Source organism: Zootoca vivipara, chromosome 3 (assembly GCF_965207765.1).
Source record: "Zootoca vivipara chromosome 3, rZooViv2.hap1.1, whole genome shotgun sequence".
In the NCBI taxonomy this organism is placed as follows: Eukaryota; Metazoa; Chordata; class Lepidosauria; order Squamata; family Lacertidae; genus Zootoca; species Zootoca vivipara.
In genome coordinates, this window is record NC_142586.1 from 61,797,415 (window position 1) to 61,814,950 (window position 17,536).

Below are 17,536 nucleotides of genomic sequence, written 5' to 3' on the forward strand. Positions count from 1 at the left end.
TTGCTCTTGTGGACTGAATTGTTAATTTGTGTTCTATGGGGAAGCAAAATACCTATACTTCGGACAACAAAGCAAATGGACGTTTCTGGTGATGCCCCAAAGCGAGGATTTGAATGCTATGTAAATAAATTCATATCAGACGAAATGCAAAGTCCTCAAAAATCTAGACAACACATCCCTTCTTTTCTGAGTATGAATAATCATGTGTCCTTATATATCAGAGACCAACAATGTTATCCCCACAAGCCCTTTTCAGATGACGTATGTATATTCACTTAACTCATGAAGCTTGGAAACAGAATCAGTGTGGAGTTTCAGCTGTGCCAGAGCCAAACTTGGGGAAGGCTTCTTTACTTTTAAGGGTTGCATTGAAAAGAAAAATTGCAGCTGGCAAAATTATACATTCTATACAACTCTGGAAAGAAAAGAAATGCTCTATGCCAAATAAATGCTCTCTCATCTGGTTGGCAGCCTAGAAGGCAGAGCCACTAGGGGTGGAAGAAGAGTTTCTATTTTCTCTCTATGCAGCTAAGAACTGGAGTGATAAGAGAATAAGATGAGCCTGCTGGATCAGGCCAATGGCATCCTGTTTGCACCATGGCCACCAACCAGATGCCTGTATGAAGCCTGCAAGCTGGACATGAGTGCTGCAGCACCTGGGCTGGGTTTACATATAACACAATGCCATAGTGTAGCATTATGTGTGAGCCAGTCTCTGTGGGAATACATAATAGGAGTTATAAGGAGAGTTGCAGAAAAGTTTGCAAATGTTAGTAATGAAACCATCAGTCCTGTATTTGTGGAATTGTTGCTATTGCATTGTTCCTGTGTTTTATTTGTGCTTCATTGACATGTCTTAGGAACTCAGGCGGTTGTCTTCCAGGTCACTTTCAAAAAAAATATTGGGTCACTTTTCTTCTGCTAATTTCAAACTTTCACCAATACCACAAGGAGAAGGTATTTATATCCTGCTGATATTTTCTGAAGTCTAGTTCATTATTTGACATTTACAGTCTCTAGAACAGTCCCTGCTTAGGTTGTATCCCCCTGAAAGCCTTTTTTAAAAATAGTCCTGGATCTCTTTTCTCATGGTACCATTTGATATTATTAAAGATTTCTCAGTTTACATCTCATGGTACCATTTGATGATGCTGGACTGATTTCTCTGTTGTTGTTGTTGTTGTTGTTGTTGTTGTTGTTGTTGTTGTTTTCTTCACTGATGTATTTTTTCATCATTAGTAGAAAGGCTTTTGATTTATAAATTAGGTCGGAAGTATTTCAATCAGAGAAGGAGAAAAAACCCAACTTTGGTCTTCTGAACTCAGTCTTTTGTCAATACTCATCTCATTTTATTTTAAAATTTACTATTGTGTCCTTCCTCGGAGTAAGCTTCATATTGCCTGGAAGGCTGATCATTAAGGAATAATTGAGTTTAGCCTCACTGGTTATATCACATCTGAGGAGTCCGGGAGGAGTATGATAGCTTAATTAGAATGACTTATGGTTGGAGCTGCAATGGTCCCCAGTGCCTTAAGGCTTTTGCTCCTCAGCCGAATTTTGGTTTAGTCCAGGCTATGGCCAGAGTACTTTGTAATCAGCAGAATGAAGACTACAGATTGCTACAGCTAGATATATATTTAGTGCCAACTGTAATTAGGTGGCATGCAGAACAAAGAAGTAATCCCTGTCCAGTCAACTTGCGTTCAAAAGATTTATATACTTTCCCCTTTTAAATTCAGGGGAAGGGGAAATTCTTCTGCTCCTTTCAGGTACTCTGCTACTAGCGGCACACTGAATCCTGCTTTACTAGACTATGCATTTCTGCCCCACATCACTGGCTACAACTGGTGGAGGTAAATAAATTTATAATGTGACGGTGTCAGATAATGTGCAAAGAGAGGGGCTCTGGGACAGTCTCCTACTCAGGCAGATAACAGGGCCAGACCTTCATGAACTTTTGTGTTTCTGCATAGAAAGGAAAACATACAGGTTTCTATATATGCAGTATTTTATCCGGTAGAGGCAAAAGCAGCTTGTTGGTGGGGGTGAATTGTTGAGAAGGAAAACACTGGAGATGAGAATGAAATGTAGCCTGGAATGTAATTGCAAAGTAGAATGACCTTTAAATATCGTCTCATAAAACGATTCAGTGTCCCTTCCCCTCTGCTCTTGGTTCCTCTCCCCTCTCCCCATACCCAGTCCCCCTGCCTCACCACAGCATTCCACCCTGGTGCTATGGCAAGCTTAGAGATACTACTTTCACTCTCAGCAGTCACCTTTCCTTCAAAATGGTAACATTTCCCTCAAAAATCAACCAGCACCAAAATCTGGCACTTCTGTATCTACAGTCAAAAGCAGGCATCCCCAAACCACGGCCCTCCAGATGTTTTGGCCTACAACTCCCATGATCCCTAGCTAACAGGACCAGTGGTCGGGGAAGATGGGAATTGTAGGAGGGCCGAAGTTTGGGGATGCCTGGTCAAAAGCATCCTCTGCGTAGAACAATGAGTGGACTGGACAATTAGGGCTACCACATTTTTGTGTGCATAAATGAAACCAGGGCAGAGGGCCTAGTCTAGATATCTCAGCACAAGCGGCAACAACAAAACAATTTCCCATTATTTTAGAAGGAGCTCACTACTATAAATGTATTTTTCGTTTCACGGCGATAAGATCACAATGAGCTAGTTAATTAGTCTGGATGATTCTAGACAAAATAGAAAGACCTTCAGACTAATCTATCCACACTCCAGTGCCTACAATTATTCTTATTTCCACATTGTAGTTGTAGCCTTTGGTAGAGGACTTCTCTGGGGATAGCCAGACAGCACTGTTTCTGTTCATCTCACTGAATGAATGTCTTTCAGGTCATCCTCTCACAGCTTAATAATCTTAGTTATTTCTGGACGTTATTTAGGCAGCTGCAAAACAAAGAGAATAATCTTTCCTATTGCAACCATTCACATTATTTGGAAGACAATAAGTGAAACGCTATGGCTGTATTTCCCCCCCAGGATGCTTCACTTGATTAAAGCCGCAAGGCAAAACAGACTCGGTACCAGAGACAGAAAGAAGCCACAGGCATCCATGTTAGCTGTCCATGAAATTCCTTTAATACAAACCAGAATAAATGCTTTACTCGGTGGTGGCTTTTGTTTGAAATAACCAGCACATAAAATGCCAAGAAGGAAGGTGAACGGGTGGGGTGCCAGGAAAGAAATGTCGTTTAAATTGCCCTTGGAATTACCATCAATACCATCCAAATAATGTTTTAGCTGCCGCACTCAGTGGTTGGGCCTTGCAGGTATGTCTGCCTTTTGATGCCTCTCATGGGGGCAACTGGATCACTGTGTCCTGGGTGAGGTAAGGTAAGGAGATCTGAGATGATGGAGAGAGGATACCAGGGCTTGCCCATTCTGGCTCGCCAACTACATCATATATATGTGGAGGTGTTCGCTAATGGGTTGTCACATTGTGAAGAAAGTAATAGGGGAGTTATAACACTGTATGGCACACTCAGTGCTACTTACAAGAGAAAGGGAACATGAGGTACACTTGTGGGATTTTTTAAAATTTATTTATTCCATTGATAGGGCACCTTTTTCTCCAAGGTGCTCAAGATGGAATACTTGGTTCTCCCTGCCCCCATTTAATTCTCACAACAGCCCTGTGAGGTAGGTTAGACTAAGAGGCAGTGACTGGCCCAAGGTCACCCAGTAGGGTGACTGAGTGGGGATTTGAAACCTGGTCTCCTAGAACCTAGTCCAACACTCCAACCATTGCACCAAACTGGCTCTCAGTGCCATTTTTATGGCATGTCATTATTGTATACTGGTTAAGGCTTTACAATAACTGTGTACAGTACAGTGTAATTATTGTGTTTAAAATTCATACTTTCCTGCGCAGGTTTCTGTGCCTTCATCTAAGAAAGGTTATTTTTCTCTCCTCTCTCAAAGCTTAGAAAAGATGCAGTTGCTGATATAGCTATTAATCATAAGTTAACATGTGCCATTAAGGTAAGACGGGGAATAAGCAGGAGAAATAATTTTGTGGAGATATGGAAGGTATTTGTAGAATCTGTATTGTTAAAACAGAAAGGGGTCAAACCATCGCAAGATATGTTGAAATTTTGGGAGGTTGGATAGTTACAATGGAATGGTCTTGGGCACATTTATTATTATTATTATTTATTATTACTTTGTCAAAATAATAAAAAAGATGCAGTTGTTGCATGCACATAAGTGGGTGGTGTGTGTGTGTGTGTGTGTGTGTGTGTGTGTGTGTGTGTGTGTGTTTAATGCCACAAACAAAGTGAAATAAATGTACCTTCTGTAAATGTGTCTTTATACACTTGTTGCCACAATGCTGTCAGGCAAGAATGTCCAGAGTGAGGAATTAACTCTTTATTTTCAAAAGTACCCTTAAAAGTTTCCTGCCCATCTAGCAGTTCAAAAGCACATCAAGTGCAAGTACTGTAGATAAATAGGTACCACTCCGGCGGGAAGGTAAATGGCATTTCCGTGGGCTGCTGTGGTTCGCCAGAAGCGGCTTAGTCATGCTGGCCACATAGAATCATAGAATAGAATCAGAGAATCATATAATTGGAAGAGACCACAAGGGCCATGCAGTCCAACCCCCTGCCAATCAGGAAACACCATCAAAGCATTCCTGACAGATGGCTGTCAAGCTTCTGCTTAAAAACCTCCAAAGAAGGAGACTCCACCACACTCATTGGGAGCAAATTCCACTGTCGAACAGCTATTACTGTCAGGAAGCTCTTCCTAATATTTAGGTGGAATCTTCTTTTTTGTAGTTTGAATCCATTGCTCCGTGTCCGCTTCTCTGGAGCAGCAGAAAACAAACTTTCTCCCTCCTCTGTATGAAATCCTTTTATATATTTGAACATGGCTATCATATCACCCCTTAACCTTCTCTTCTCCAGGCTAAACATACCCAGCTCCCTAAGCCGTTCCTCATAAGGCGTCATTTCCAGGCCTTTGACCATTTTGGTTGTCCTCTTCTGGACACGTTCCAGCTTGTCAGTATCCTTCTTGAACTGTGGTGCCCAGAACTGGACACAGTACTCCAGGTGAGGTCTGACCAGAGCAGAATACAGTGGTACTATTACTTCCCTTGATCTAGATGCTATACTCCTATTGATGCAGCCCAGAACTGCATTGGCTTTTTTAGCTGCTGCATCACACTGCTGACTCATGTCAAGTTTGTGGTCTACCAAGACTCCTAGATCCTTTTCACATGTACTGCTCTCAAGCCAGGTGTAACCCATCCTGTATTTGTGCCTTTCATTTTTTTTGACCCGGAAGCTGTCTGTGGACAAACGCCGGCTCCCTCGGCCTATAGAGCGAGATGAGCACCACAACCCCAGAGTCGTTTGCGACTGGACCTAATGGTCAGGGGTACCTTTACTTTTACCCTTACCCTTAAAAGTTAGCAAAAGGCATGGCATTTCTCAGCTACTGTTAGATGTGCGTCCAATGAGGCAGCTGCCACAACAGAACAGCACACAACTAAGTGAAGACTCCTTGCGTGTAGCCTCCTGCTCCTCCTGCTCCAATCCTCTTCTGGTTTTGGGTGACGGTGGAGCAGGAGAAGTAGTAGCAGAAGGAGGAAGTGTGGAAGCCCTTGATTCTATACCAGCCTGGCCTATCTCTCCCTCTTCCTGCACCTGTCCTTCACTCTCCAGTCCTTCACCTTCTCCTGCGCCTTCTGACTCTCATCTCCTAGGTTTTACAGCCTCCCACCCAGTTCACTGATCCCTCAGTCTCCAAGCCCCTTTCTCCCAGTGCCACTCATCGGAATCCTGCCACCATTCCCCAGTGTCCAACCAGTCCCTGCCCCCCCCCAAAGGTCCCTAAATGCACATGCATTTAATGTTCCTGGTACATAGATGACATCTTCTGCATTTCCAGGGCTTGCAGAAGAAAACACCGACGTAGCATCACTCTGCCCTTGGGCTTGCCACCTAAAGAGTCATGCTACTTGTGATTGATGCCTGTATGGTGCTGTCTTGGGCTTAGCCAAAGACAAATACACAGTCCTAGATAAGAAATAATTTCTGAACAAATGCTGAGGTGTTATCTACAACTCTTCACAGGCACAGCTCGTGCATAATTGACTGTGTAAACAAATATTTCAGCACTTACATAGCCTCCTTCCCTCTAATCTCAGAAATTGCTCACACCTTGTATGAGGCGACCCAAAATGCAGCGTGAAGATATCACAATTCACAGATTTAAAACTCCTTGGGGTTTCTTCCACTTAATAATCTGCTTATTGTCATAAATTAATAGCACACGCTGCTCCTTAGTAGGTAGATGTGTAAACTTGCCTGATTAATTAATTCACAATATATAAAACTAATAAAATGTCAAATGTTATGGTGGGCTGTGGAAGGGAAGGTGGGTTTGTGAACTACAGGGATCCTGAACAAGGATAGATTCGGCTCCTGTTCAATGGCTCCCTGAGCATATACCATGCCTTATCCTTTAGAAATGAATGGCAGCCATTGACTTCAATGGGAAAAAGCAAAGTATTGAACAGTTCGCCAATTATTTGCATGTCCAATTTTTATAACTTCTGTAGGACAGCTTTTAGTTCTCTTAAAAGACATCTACCTTCTTAGATGTGTTCAGTGAATTAGCTCTGTCGTTCCTCAGTTATTTATGTGCTGGAATGGCCAGGCCCACCGACTATTCTCCTTCCAGTCAGTTTCTAAGGTATTAATCAGCAGCAGACATTGACATTCATCTACCTCAAGGGAGCAGCTTATCCATGCTCTGTACTTGCTTGCCCCTCATTCATACAAATGGATGCTGAGCTGGAAACGTGCTGCGGGATTTTACCTCTCTGTTTTAGGCTTCCAGCATTTGTACATTACATGACAGAACATTTCTTCTTTTGCTTAACAGCTCACTACTGTGTATCCTAAATTGTAATTAACCAGCCAGTCCCCAAAGACTTGTGGCTGTTACCAGCTTCTATCTGTATGATCTCAATTTCTTCCCTGTCATCTTCAGATATAGATCTCCTTTATCAAATGCATCCCTAGAGGATGCCTTTGGGATGAACCGTGTGCTTCTCTGCCCTTGAAGAGAGCTTCCCTGCCAAGCCGGGCTTTGTAGAGCCCTGACATTGCCCTAGAAGAAGGAAGTTCTTCCAATTTAAAACAATAAAACTAAAACAATACCCCTTTTCTCACCCCCTCCTTTTTAAATGCACCTTTTGTTTTGAGACATGACAGCATATGCATTCTGGGATCGTGTTTAAGCTGAAATTTTACTGAGCAAATCACATAAGCACATTTGCAGAACCTCAAAGCTCTTCCTAATTATTATTATTTCAATTTATCTCCCTTTATCAAGGACGGTATACAACATTAAGAACACATTTTACCGAGCATAATAATAAAGCATAATAATAGACACCTTATTAATAAAATAGCCATAACCCCACATTGCAGCTTTAACAGGCCATAGATTTTTAATGGCCAAAAACCTGGGTAAAGAGGAATGTTTTTGCCTGGCGCCTAAAGACATGCAATGATGGCACCAGGCGAGCCTCTCTGGGGAGAGCATTCCACAGTCAGGGAAGCACCACTGAAAAGTCCCAATCTTGTGTTGCCACCTTTCAAACCTCTCAGGGAGGGGGAACATAGAGAAGCTTTTGCCCAAGCGTAGTTGGGGCTCCTGCAATGTTGCTCATGTTTTTCTGCAGTGACAGAGAGTTGGTTGTGTTGCAGTAAAAGCAACAAAGAGTGTTGTGGCAACTTAAAGATCAACAACTTCTATTTCGGCATAACCTTCTGTGGACTAGAGTCTACTCATCTGTACAATATCAGAAGTTTGGTGTGGTTTTTTTGCTTTTTGCATACTAATATGGGGGCATTCTAGAAGTCATTTGGAAGCATTTTGGCATCTAAGCAACATATAAGCAACAGATTGAGGTTGAATCCTGACAAGACAGAAGTACTGTTTGTGGGGGACAGGAGGCGGGCAGGTGTTGGGGACTCCCTCGTCCTGAATGGGGTATCTGTGCCCCTGAAGGACCCGGTGCGCAGCCTGGGAGTCACAGCTGTCATGGAGGCGCAGGTTAATTCTGTATCCAGGGCAGCTGTTTATCAGCTCCATCTGGTATGCAGGCTGAGACCCTACCTGCCTGCGGACTGTCTTGCCAGAGTGGTGCATGCTCTAGTTATCTCTCGCTTGGACTACTGCAATGCGCTCTACGTGGGGCTACCTTTGAAGGGGACCCGGAAACTACAATTAATCCAGAATGCGGCAGCTAGACTAGTGACTGGGAGCAGCCGCTGAGACTACATAACACCGGTCTTGAAAGACCTGCATTGGCTCCCAGTACGTTTCCGAGCACAATTCAAAGTGTTGGTGTTGACCTTTAAAGCCCTAAACAGCCTCGGTCCAGTATACCTGAAGGAACGTCTCCACCTACATCACTCTGCCCAGACACTGAGGTCCAGTACCGAGGGCCTTCTGGCAGTTCCCTTGCTGCAAGAAGCCAAGTTACAGGGAACCAGGCAGAAAGCCTTCTTGGTAGTGGCGTCCACCCTATGGAAAGCCCTCCCACGAGATGTCAAAAAGAAAAATAACTACCAGACTTTTAGAGGACAGCTGAAGGCAGCCCTGTTTAGGGAGGCTTTTAATGTTTAATCGATTATTTTATTTTATTTTTCTGTTGGAAGCCACCCAGAGTGGCTGGGGAAACCCAGCCAAAGGGGCGGTGTATAAATAATAATTATTATTATTATTATTATTATTATTATTATTATTATTATTATTCATAGAAACATAGAACTGTAGAGTTGAAAGGGACCTTGAGTGTCATGTAGTCCAGCTCCCTGCAATGAAGGAACACTGGGCTCAAATCCACGACCCTGAGATTAAGTGTCTCATGCTCTATCGAGTGAGCTGTTCGTCATTTCTGTATGTTGGATAAGAAACAGACAGGTTGCCATCAATCATATACAATATAAAATACAACCTACGACCAAGCTATTCTTCACTTATGATATAGATAGATTAGATAGAGATAGAGATAGAGATAGAGATAGAGATAGAGATAGAGATAGAGATAGAGATAGAGATAGAGATAGAGATAGAGATAGAGATAGAGATAGATATAGGGTGTGTGTGTTTGTGTGTAATTTTGCTTGAGCCAACATCTTAGATTTTGCAGAAAGCACTCAGAAAAGAAACCATGTGTACGTGAAATGAAACAAACAAGCCTGAGCTTTGTGTACGCTATAGTTGTTCAAAGCAACAGTTGTTCAGGTGACAGAAGGGCTGAAAAGGCTAAGACAAATATAAGAGAAATGCGTTCTGACTTCTTTTCCCACAACTATTTACATATGAACAGATTGCCAAACTCTCAGATGAATTCATTATTCTGAACTACCTTCACATTTCTTCAGCTATTCATCTGAAAAGTCTCCACAAGCTGTTCATTGCAGCTGGAGTGTTACTCATGTGGTGTTAGGGGGGGTCAGAAGTCTCATGGTGTTACTTCTGTAAATCGGTTGAATGATTTATGTAACCATCCAAATTACTAGAATTTGTGTGCATCCCCATGCATAGTCTTGAACTGAATTGTGGTAAATACCTGAGGAGGTTTAGGGCTGTGCCAATTGTTTGCCTGTTTCTGGGAAAGATAATGTTTTGTGTGGGGCATCAAACCAGAGAAAATGCCCATCTTTTAAGATAAGGTCAACCTGTTTCTGATTTGCCATCCTATTTTTCCCCCTTAGCCAAGGCTTTATTTTCCTTCATTATATGACCCTAGACAACCAGAAACTATATACTATTTGATCCAGACTGTGGGGGAGCTCTGCCTGTGAGGCTGTCTCACTGAAGGAAGTGGGGAGTGATTTCTGCCCACCCATCAAGTTCTACAGCTATCCTGTGGCCAATGAAAAGTTGTTCTGGAGGATCCTCTGGAAGGGAGGTAGAACTGGTAGTTGCAAAGGAAAAGGAGAATCAGTAACAACTGCCTCCCACTCCCACCCTCCTTCAGCCGAATCTTCTTCTGGATCTTTGTCCCCTCTGTCACTAAGGGCACATGAAACCAATTCTGAGGAGGGAATAATGCTTTCTGAACATGAAATTTGAGAACAAATTCCCTTACACAGCCATACTACTACATTCTCCTAAAGGGCAGGTTGCAACTGTTCATGAAAAGCATTTTGATCTCGACCTGGCATACCTGAGGGAGTGTTTCCATCCCCGTTGTTCAGGCCAGACACTGAGATCCAGCTCTGAGGGCTTTCTGGCGTTCCCTCACTGCAAGAAGTGAGGTTACAGAGAACCAGGCAGAGGGCCTTTTTGGTAGTGGTGCCTGCCCTATGGAATGCCCTCCCATTAGATGTCAAGGAGATAAATAACTGCAGTCAAACTTTGGTTCCCGAACAGCTTAGTTGCTGAACAAATCGGCTCCCGAACGCTACAAACTCGGAAGTGAATGTTCCAGTTTGCGAATGTTTTTTGGAAGCCGAACGTTTGACGCGGCTTCCACTTGAGTGCAGGAAGCTTCTGCAGCCAATCGGAAGCTGCACCTTGGTTTTCGAATGGTTTCAGGACTCCCAGAACAGATTAAGTACAAGAACCAAGGTACCACTGTGTACAACTTTTAGAAGACATCTGAAGGCAGCCCTGTATAGGGAAATTTAAAATGTTTGATGTTCTATTATGCTTTTATATTTGTTGGAAGCTGCCCAGAGTTATTATTACTATTATTTCCCTGACTTTCCCATTACCAAATGTGCTAGGAGCTGACCTCTCTAGTCACCTTGCCCAAACCTGAACACTGAGTGTCTCCTTCATGTTCCCATAAAAATGTGCTGGCTATTTTCAATAGGCTATTTGTCATTAAGCAATTCACACAATGTATACTTGCTCTAATAAAGAGGGCTTGGGATCGCCTAGATGTACCTTGATTAGAAAACCATCTATACAGTTAACTGTGAGAGCATGGATTACGGGAGCCCACGTTTACCAAGACGTGCTATAACAGGCATCCTTGAGAAGAGCTAATATACAAGCATAGCAGTCACTCCGACAAAAAGCTGAAAATGCTAACAGTGTCAGGGCTCCTCATGGTAACAATTCCAAGATGACACGTGTGATAGGCCGATACAAATGCATTATGAAAATAAATATATGCAGTGCATATGGTACTTTTGATTCTTGAATACATATTTACAAAACAGACTGTCATAGTCTTACAAGACATAACCTATATTTTTCATGGTTTGTGAAATATCTGTTGGAAGTTTAAGAAGTGAGACCCTGAAATATCTGTTTATGAGGGAATCCTGTCATCCACCTGTTGGAGAGGAATGCTGTTCAATTCCATTCATCACAAAGTATCTACATGCGTGCTTAAAAATCACAAAATATGCACGGTGCAAGATCATGGAATCTTATGAATTGCGCAGGTATCTTCATCAAGAAGCAGACGTCCCTTTTTTTAAAAAAATGTTCATCTAGTTCCAAGCGATTGGGGTTGGAGCCCAGTCTCAATATTTGCACAGGAAAGATGAGAATTGCAAGAAGAGAGATTTTCATTTGCTTAAGTGACCCTATTGTTTCTTAAACAAAGAAAGAAGAAATAGTTAATATTACATTAACATTCTTAACTAGTTCCTAAAATACTGATGGTGTTTCAACTGAAGCTCACTAATCTGAACCAAAAAAGGACATCTATTACATTTTAAAAATAATTAGGATAGAAAGTTGCTGATTTTCCCACGAGAGCCTATTTTCTTCATGGGTGAATTATTTAAAACCACAGCCACCTTCAGCCACATTGACTGATTGCTAATTTCAGTGTGACTTTTTCAGGGCAGTGCCCTACTTCTATTTAATAGTACTAAGAATGCAGATTCAGACACACCATCCATTTATATGCTGTATCTGGGCCAAGTGAGCCATATTCACTATCACTGTAATATATCAGGTTTGGTTTTTTGAAGGAACATAAATCCTACTAAAATATGACTGACTTTTCTCAGAACTATGCAACTCGTGGAGCAGAATTCTGCCTGCAGTTTTACATCAGGACTAATAATATGACTGTATTTGCTCTTATTATCATCTGTGTAAATACCAGAAGTCAACACTTAAATCTCTCATTCTATTTGTCCAAGAGCAAATGGATGTTTACGGGTGACTTGATGAACATAAGCTTGCTTTTGGACTAACAGAATGAGAGATTTCAAAGTTGATTTCTGGGTATTTACAGCAAAACAACACACTTTTAAAAGCAAATGAATAAATAACATATAAAAGCACCTGCAAACATATAAAAACAGTCACGTGCTCACAGCCAATATGCACATCTATTAAGTTTTTAAATTAGTAAATTGGTGTGTAGGGGAAGTATTAAATTATTCCACCTCCCCCCCCCCAGCATGCGGCCCTTTGCAGCTGCCAGGGTGGTTAGTCATAGAGCTCTACATAAGGTAAAGGTAAAGGACCCCTGGATGGTTAAGTCCAGTCGAAGGCGACTATGGGATTGCTGCGCTCATCTCGCTTTGAGGCCAAGGGAGCCGACCTTTGTCCACAGACGGCTTTCCGCGTCATGTGGCTCGCATAACTAAACCACTTCTGGCACAACGGAATGCTTTGATGGAACACTGTGATGGAAGCCAGAGCGCACAGAAACGCCGTTTACCTTCCCGCCACAGCGATACCTGTTTATCAACTTGCAGCGTTGTGCTTTTGAACTGCTATGTTAGCAGGAGCTGGGACATAGCACGGGAGCTCACCCCGTCACACGGATTCGAACCGCCAACCTTCCAATCGGCAAGCCCAAGAGGATCAGTGGTTTAGACCACAGCACCACCCACGTCCCTATAGAGCTCCACATAATATAGATTTGACCCCTAGATCTGAAGTATTAAAGTTGCCTGGAAGTTTAAGATCCTTGCAACCTCAAATCTTCCTAAACTTTATGCTGCAAAAAGCTTTGCAGCGAGGTGTACAAGCCTCTACACTGAGTATTGGCTTAGAGGAAGTCAGTAGGAAGCCACACAATCCAACTCGGCATCATGAGAAGTTCACACAGACCCTGGCAATGCTTTAAATCAAAGGGTAGGTCGATGAAAAGGGCAGTTACGCCTTGCCAATTTGCCCCCAAGGCAACACTTGGCAAGGAAGCATGCAGGCCCAAGCACTGACTTGAGAGGTATCTATAATTGTATTCAATTTCAGGTATATCAGTACAAACAGTGGAAACAAATAGAAATAGCAGCTGCTGCACAGTAGCACAGAAGGAAACCCCCTTCAGGCTTCCTTTTTATGAAATGAAATGGTGCCAGTGGGAAGCTATGCCTAATCCAAAACAACAGGGAGTAATCCTTAGGTTTGCACCATTTCTTTTTGTATTGGATTAAAAAAAAATCGCCTGTAAAACGCATACATTGTTGTTGTTGTTGTTGTACAACATGAGGCATCTAAACAAGTGCAGCTTGTAGAAAACTGGCAGCCACTTTACTGTGGCAAACGCACTGTGAAACAGCAACGAAAACAGTTGGTTGTCTCTTTCTTCATGACAGTGAGGAGTGCGATTGCTGGTTCTCCACCCACACACGCACGTCCCTTCCAAGCAACCTCTCTGCCTTCACACTTTCAACGCCCTCGCCGAGCATCAGTACTTTTAATTGTTGCACAAATTGCCAGATTCAGAGCAAAACTACAAGGTTACGCTATGACAAAACAAGCTAGTTAAGTAGGTTTTAAACGTGGATTAGTGGCTTGTGTGCAGTTATTTATTAATTTGTCAGCTAATCTTAATTTTTAGGTTGACTGTTCAGATTTTAGGATTGTAAACTGGTATTTTATTGGTGGGGAAATGATTTAACAGAAGGGGGCGGTAAGGGGCTCCAGTCTCCAATGGTACAATTCTTTATTATAGCTCAACAGTTGTTGTATCACAGCCTTTGTTTTGGTTTCTTTTCTTTTCTTCATTTGAAGTCTCCCTAGCCATTTTTCTTGGGGAAATATTTTAGGCAGAAATCCTATGCACACTTTCTTGGGATGAAGCCTTAGTGAACTCAGGATAGCTAACTTCCGAGTAGACTCTGTAATATTTTTGTGAGAATCTTGCATCTGATTGGCAGAACTAACAGCTTTGCATTCAAGACTACAAACACTTTTTGAAAAATGGTTGCAGGGAGGAAGAAAAGATGCTGAGAAACAATAGTTGAGGAGGGCTAATCCCAAAGATCATGTTTCTAAGATAATTTTAGCACTATTTAGTCCTTGGGATGCTTTATATATTTTATTTTTTCCCCATTTTCAAAAACACAAAAATATACCTTGGTAGCATATCTTGCTAGCCTCTCATGCCTAGCAACTGCTTACCAAAAGTAAGCAGAAAGCAATTAAAAAGAAGATGTTACATAAAATTTTAGGAAAAGACAGTGAAATTGGGACTGCCTACTCAGAGGAGAACTTAAAAGGAAATTATGAGTGGTGGTGAAGAGGTAGTTGGGGTGTGTGTGTCAGTGAAGTGTCCTATTTGGAGCCATCTCAAAAGCAAAATAGGCAGCAGCTGAGTGGAGTGCGGCTGTCCATTTTGTCACATGCATCAATTATATTACCTGTGAGTAGCAATCAAGTGGTATCTGAATCTTTTTGAAATAAATAAAACTCCCATCATCCCTGAGCATTGACCATGCTAGCTGGCGAGGGCTGCAATTTAACCCCATTTAACTATTGGTGCTGTGGGTTAAACTACAGAGCCTAGGGCTTGCCGATCAGAAGGTCGGCGCTTCGAATCCCCGCGACGGGGTGAGCTCTCATTGCTCGGTCCCAGCTCCTGCCAACCTAGCCGTTCGAAAACATGTTAAAGTGCAAGTAGATAAATAGGTACCGCTACAGCGGGAAGGTAAATGGTATTTCCATGTGCTGCTCTGGTTCGCCAGAAGCGGCTTTGTCATGCTGGCCACATGAGCTGGATGCTGTACGCCGGCTCTGTCGGCCAATAACGCGAGATGAGTGCTGCAACCCAGAGTCGATCACGACTGGACCTAATGGTCAGGCGTCCCTTTACCTTACCTAAGTATTGACACTCTGCAAAGCCCTATAGTTTTAAAAGAACAAGTAGGTCTCGTGAATTCCTTTGGTGTTTTTGTTCAAGTTTCCAGGTTGTGGAACTTACTTCCTAGAAATATTTAGCAGCCCACTCTCTGTTAAAACATCTGTAGTTCACATCAGTTTTTGAAATCTGTATTTTATTCTGCTGCTGTTTTTCATGTATGACATGGTTTAATTTGTATTAAGTTGTTTCATTGTGCCTGAAAAGCAGCATGCAAATGCTTTTATAAGTGAATGCGGCTGCAGTTCTATGTATACTTGCTAGAGAGTGTTGTTGTTGTTTAGTCGTTTAGTCGTGTCCGACTCTTCGTGACCCCATCGACCAGAGCACGCCAGGCACTCCTGTCTTGCACTGCCTTCCGCAGTTTGGTCAAACTCATGTTTGTAGCTTCGAGAACACTGTCCAACCATCTCGTCCTCTGTCGTCCCCTTCTCCTTGTGCCCTCCATCTTTCCCAACATCAGGGTCTTTTCCAGGGAGTCTTCTCTTCTCATGAGGTGGCCAAAGTATTGGAGCCTCAGCTTCAGGATCTCTCCTTCCAGTGAGCACTCAGGGCTGATTTCCTTCAGAATGGATAGGTTTGATCTTCTTGCGGTCCATGGGACTCTCAAGAGTCTCCTCCAGCACCATAATTCAAAAGCATCAATTCTTCGGCGGTCAGCCTTCTTTATGAGTGTAAGGTCCATCAAATGCAATCGGACTTACTTCTGAGCAGAGGGTTGCATGGGCTTGCACTGTAAATAAATACATAACAGCCTAGACAGGGTTTGACCAGATATCTGCCCTGGAAAGCTTCTTCTTTAAATATTGGTTTGAAATCACCAATTCCTTGAGTGCAGTTTTGATTAGGTTCATACTATAAGCAGAGTGAGAGAATCACCATAGATACCCTTATGACTTAAAGACTAGTTAAATCTTCATGAAGTTGTGCCTGTATTGATCTGTTTTTACACCAGATTTACTCTAAGGTTGCACATTGACCCTTACAATGGAACCCAGGTACATTTTGTCTCCTGGGTGTCTGGAACAATTCTTGCAAGTAACTCCTTATCTTGTGGCTTAGGTCAGCTGTACGTTCTTTATGGTAAGTCTCATTGATTTTTGTAGCACTCTGCTGCTTTGAGAAGCAAGCAGATTAAGCTCTTTAAGCGACAGAAAGAGTTGCTGGTATCATTCCACAAGGATGCCACCATTTCTAAGATGCCAACATAATCTTTTCTTTAGCGACATGACCACACACATTAAAAATTAAATGCAGACTGACTTGCATTTGCACTTAAATTAAACTCCAAGCTATTAGTCTCTGGGGGACAACAGAAAGATTTGGAGAAAACCACTAAACTATGATCCAAAGAGTTTATGAGCTAACCTTTACAAAGTCAAAAGCTCCTCACCCAAGTGATTCATTTGAAAAGCATTAAAGTGGATCTTATCAGATAAATATCACCAATAAAAATATGTCCGTCTGTATTGGAAGGGTTTAGAATTCTTTCTCATTTTTAGCACAGCCAATTTGCCTTGACAATATCACAGGAGGAAAAGGATTATTTGCCTATTGGAAAAAAGTGTTTGTGTATGAATAGCAGATGGATGGTTTTTCAGTGGATTGAATTTTCTTACGTACGTTTCATTCCTCCCTGTTCTGACACATTGGGATGCATTTCTTGGTCCTTACAGTGGTACCTTGGGTTACAAACACTTCGGGTTACAAACTCCACTAACTCAGAAGTAGTTGCTCCAGGTTGTGAACTTTGCCCCAGGATGAGAACAGAAACCGTGTGGCGGTGGTGCGGCAACAGCAGGAGACCCCATTAGCAAAAGTGCGCCTCAGGTTAAGAACGGTTTCACTGTATTTGGTTTAAATTAGATCATCAGCTTTATGAGTTGTGCTTGAATCCTCAAAAGGGTTATTATAGAGCTGGAAAAAAGGTGCACACAAGAGCAACCAAAACGATCGTGGGGATGGATCAGCTCCTCTTATGAGGAAAGTCTTTAGTTAGAGAAAAGGCAAATCAGAGGGGACATTATAGAAGTGTGTAAAATTATGCATGATGTGGACAGAGAACACACACACAACTCTAGAACTCAGAGGCAAGTGAAGAAGCTGAAGGGTGGAAGATTCAGGGCACATGAAGTCCTTCTTCACACAGGATATAGTTAACTATGGGGTTCACTACCACAAGATGTAGTAACGCCTGCCAACTTGGATGGCTTCAAATAGGGATTCGATGAATTTTTGGAGGATTAAGCTAGCACAAAATTAGTAGACACATAGCCATGAAACACATTGGGTGACCAATGGCCAGTCACTGTCTCTTAGCCTAACACCCTCCACAGCAATAAAATCAGGGGGGGGGGACCATATATGCCACCTTGAGCGCCTTGGAGGAAAGGTAGGGTATGAATCT

The 17,536-nt window shown here is 42.4% G+C and overlaps 1 protein-coding gene across 1 annotated transcript in view; it reads left to right on the forward strand.

The window, feature by feature from the left end:
* Positions 1–17,536, forward strand: part of GRM1 (glutamate metabotropic receptor 1) — a 162,400-nt gene that overhangs the window by 96,036 nt on the left and 48,828 nt on the right. The window lies entirely within an intron of this gene.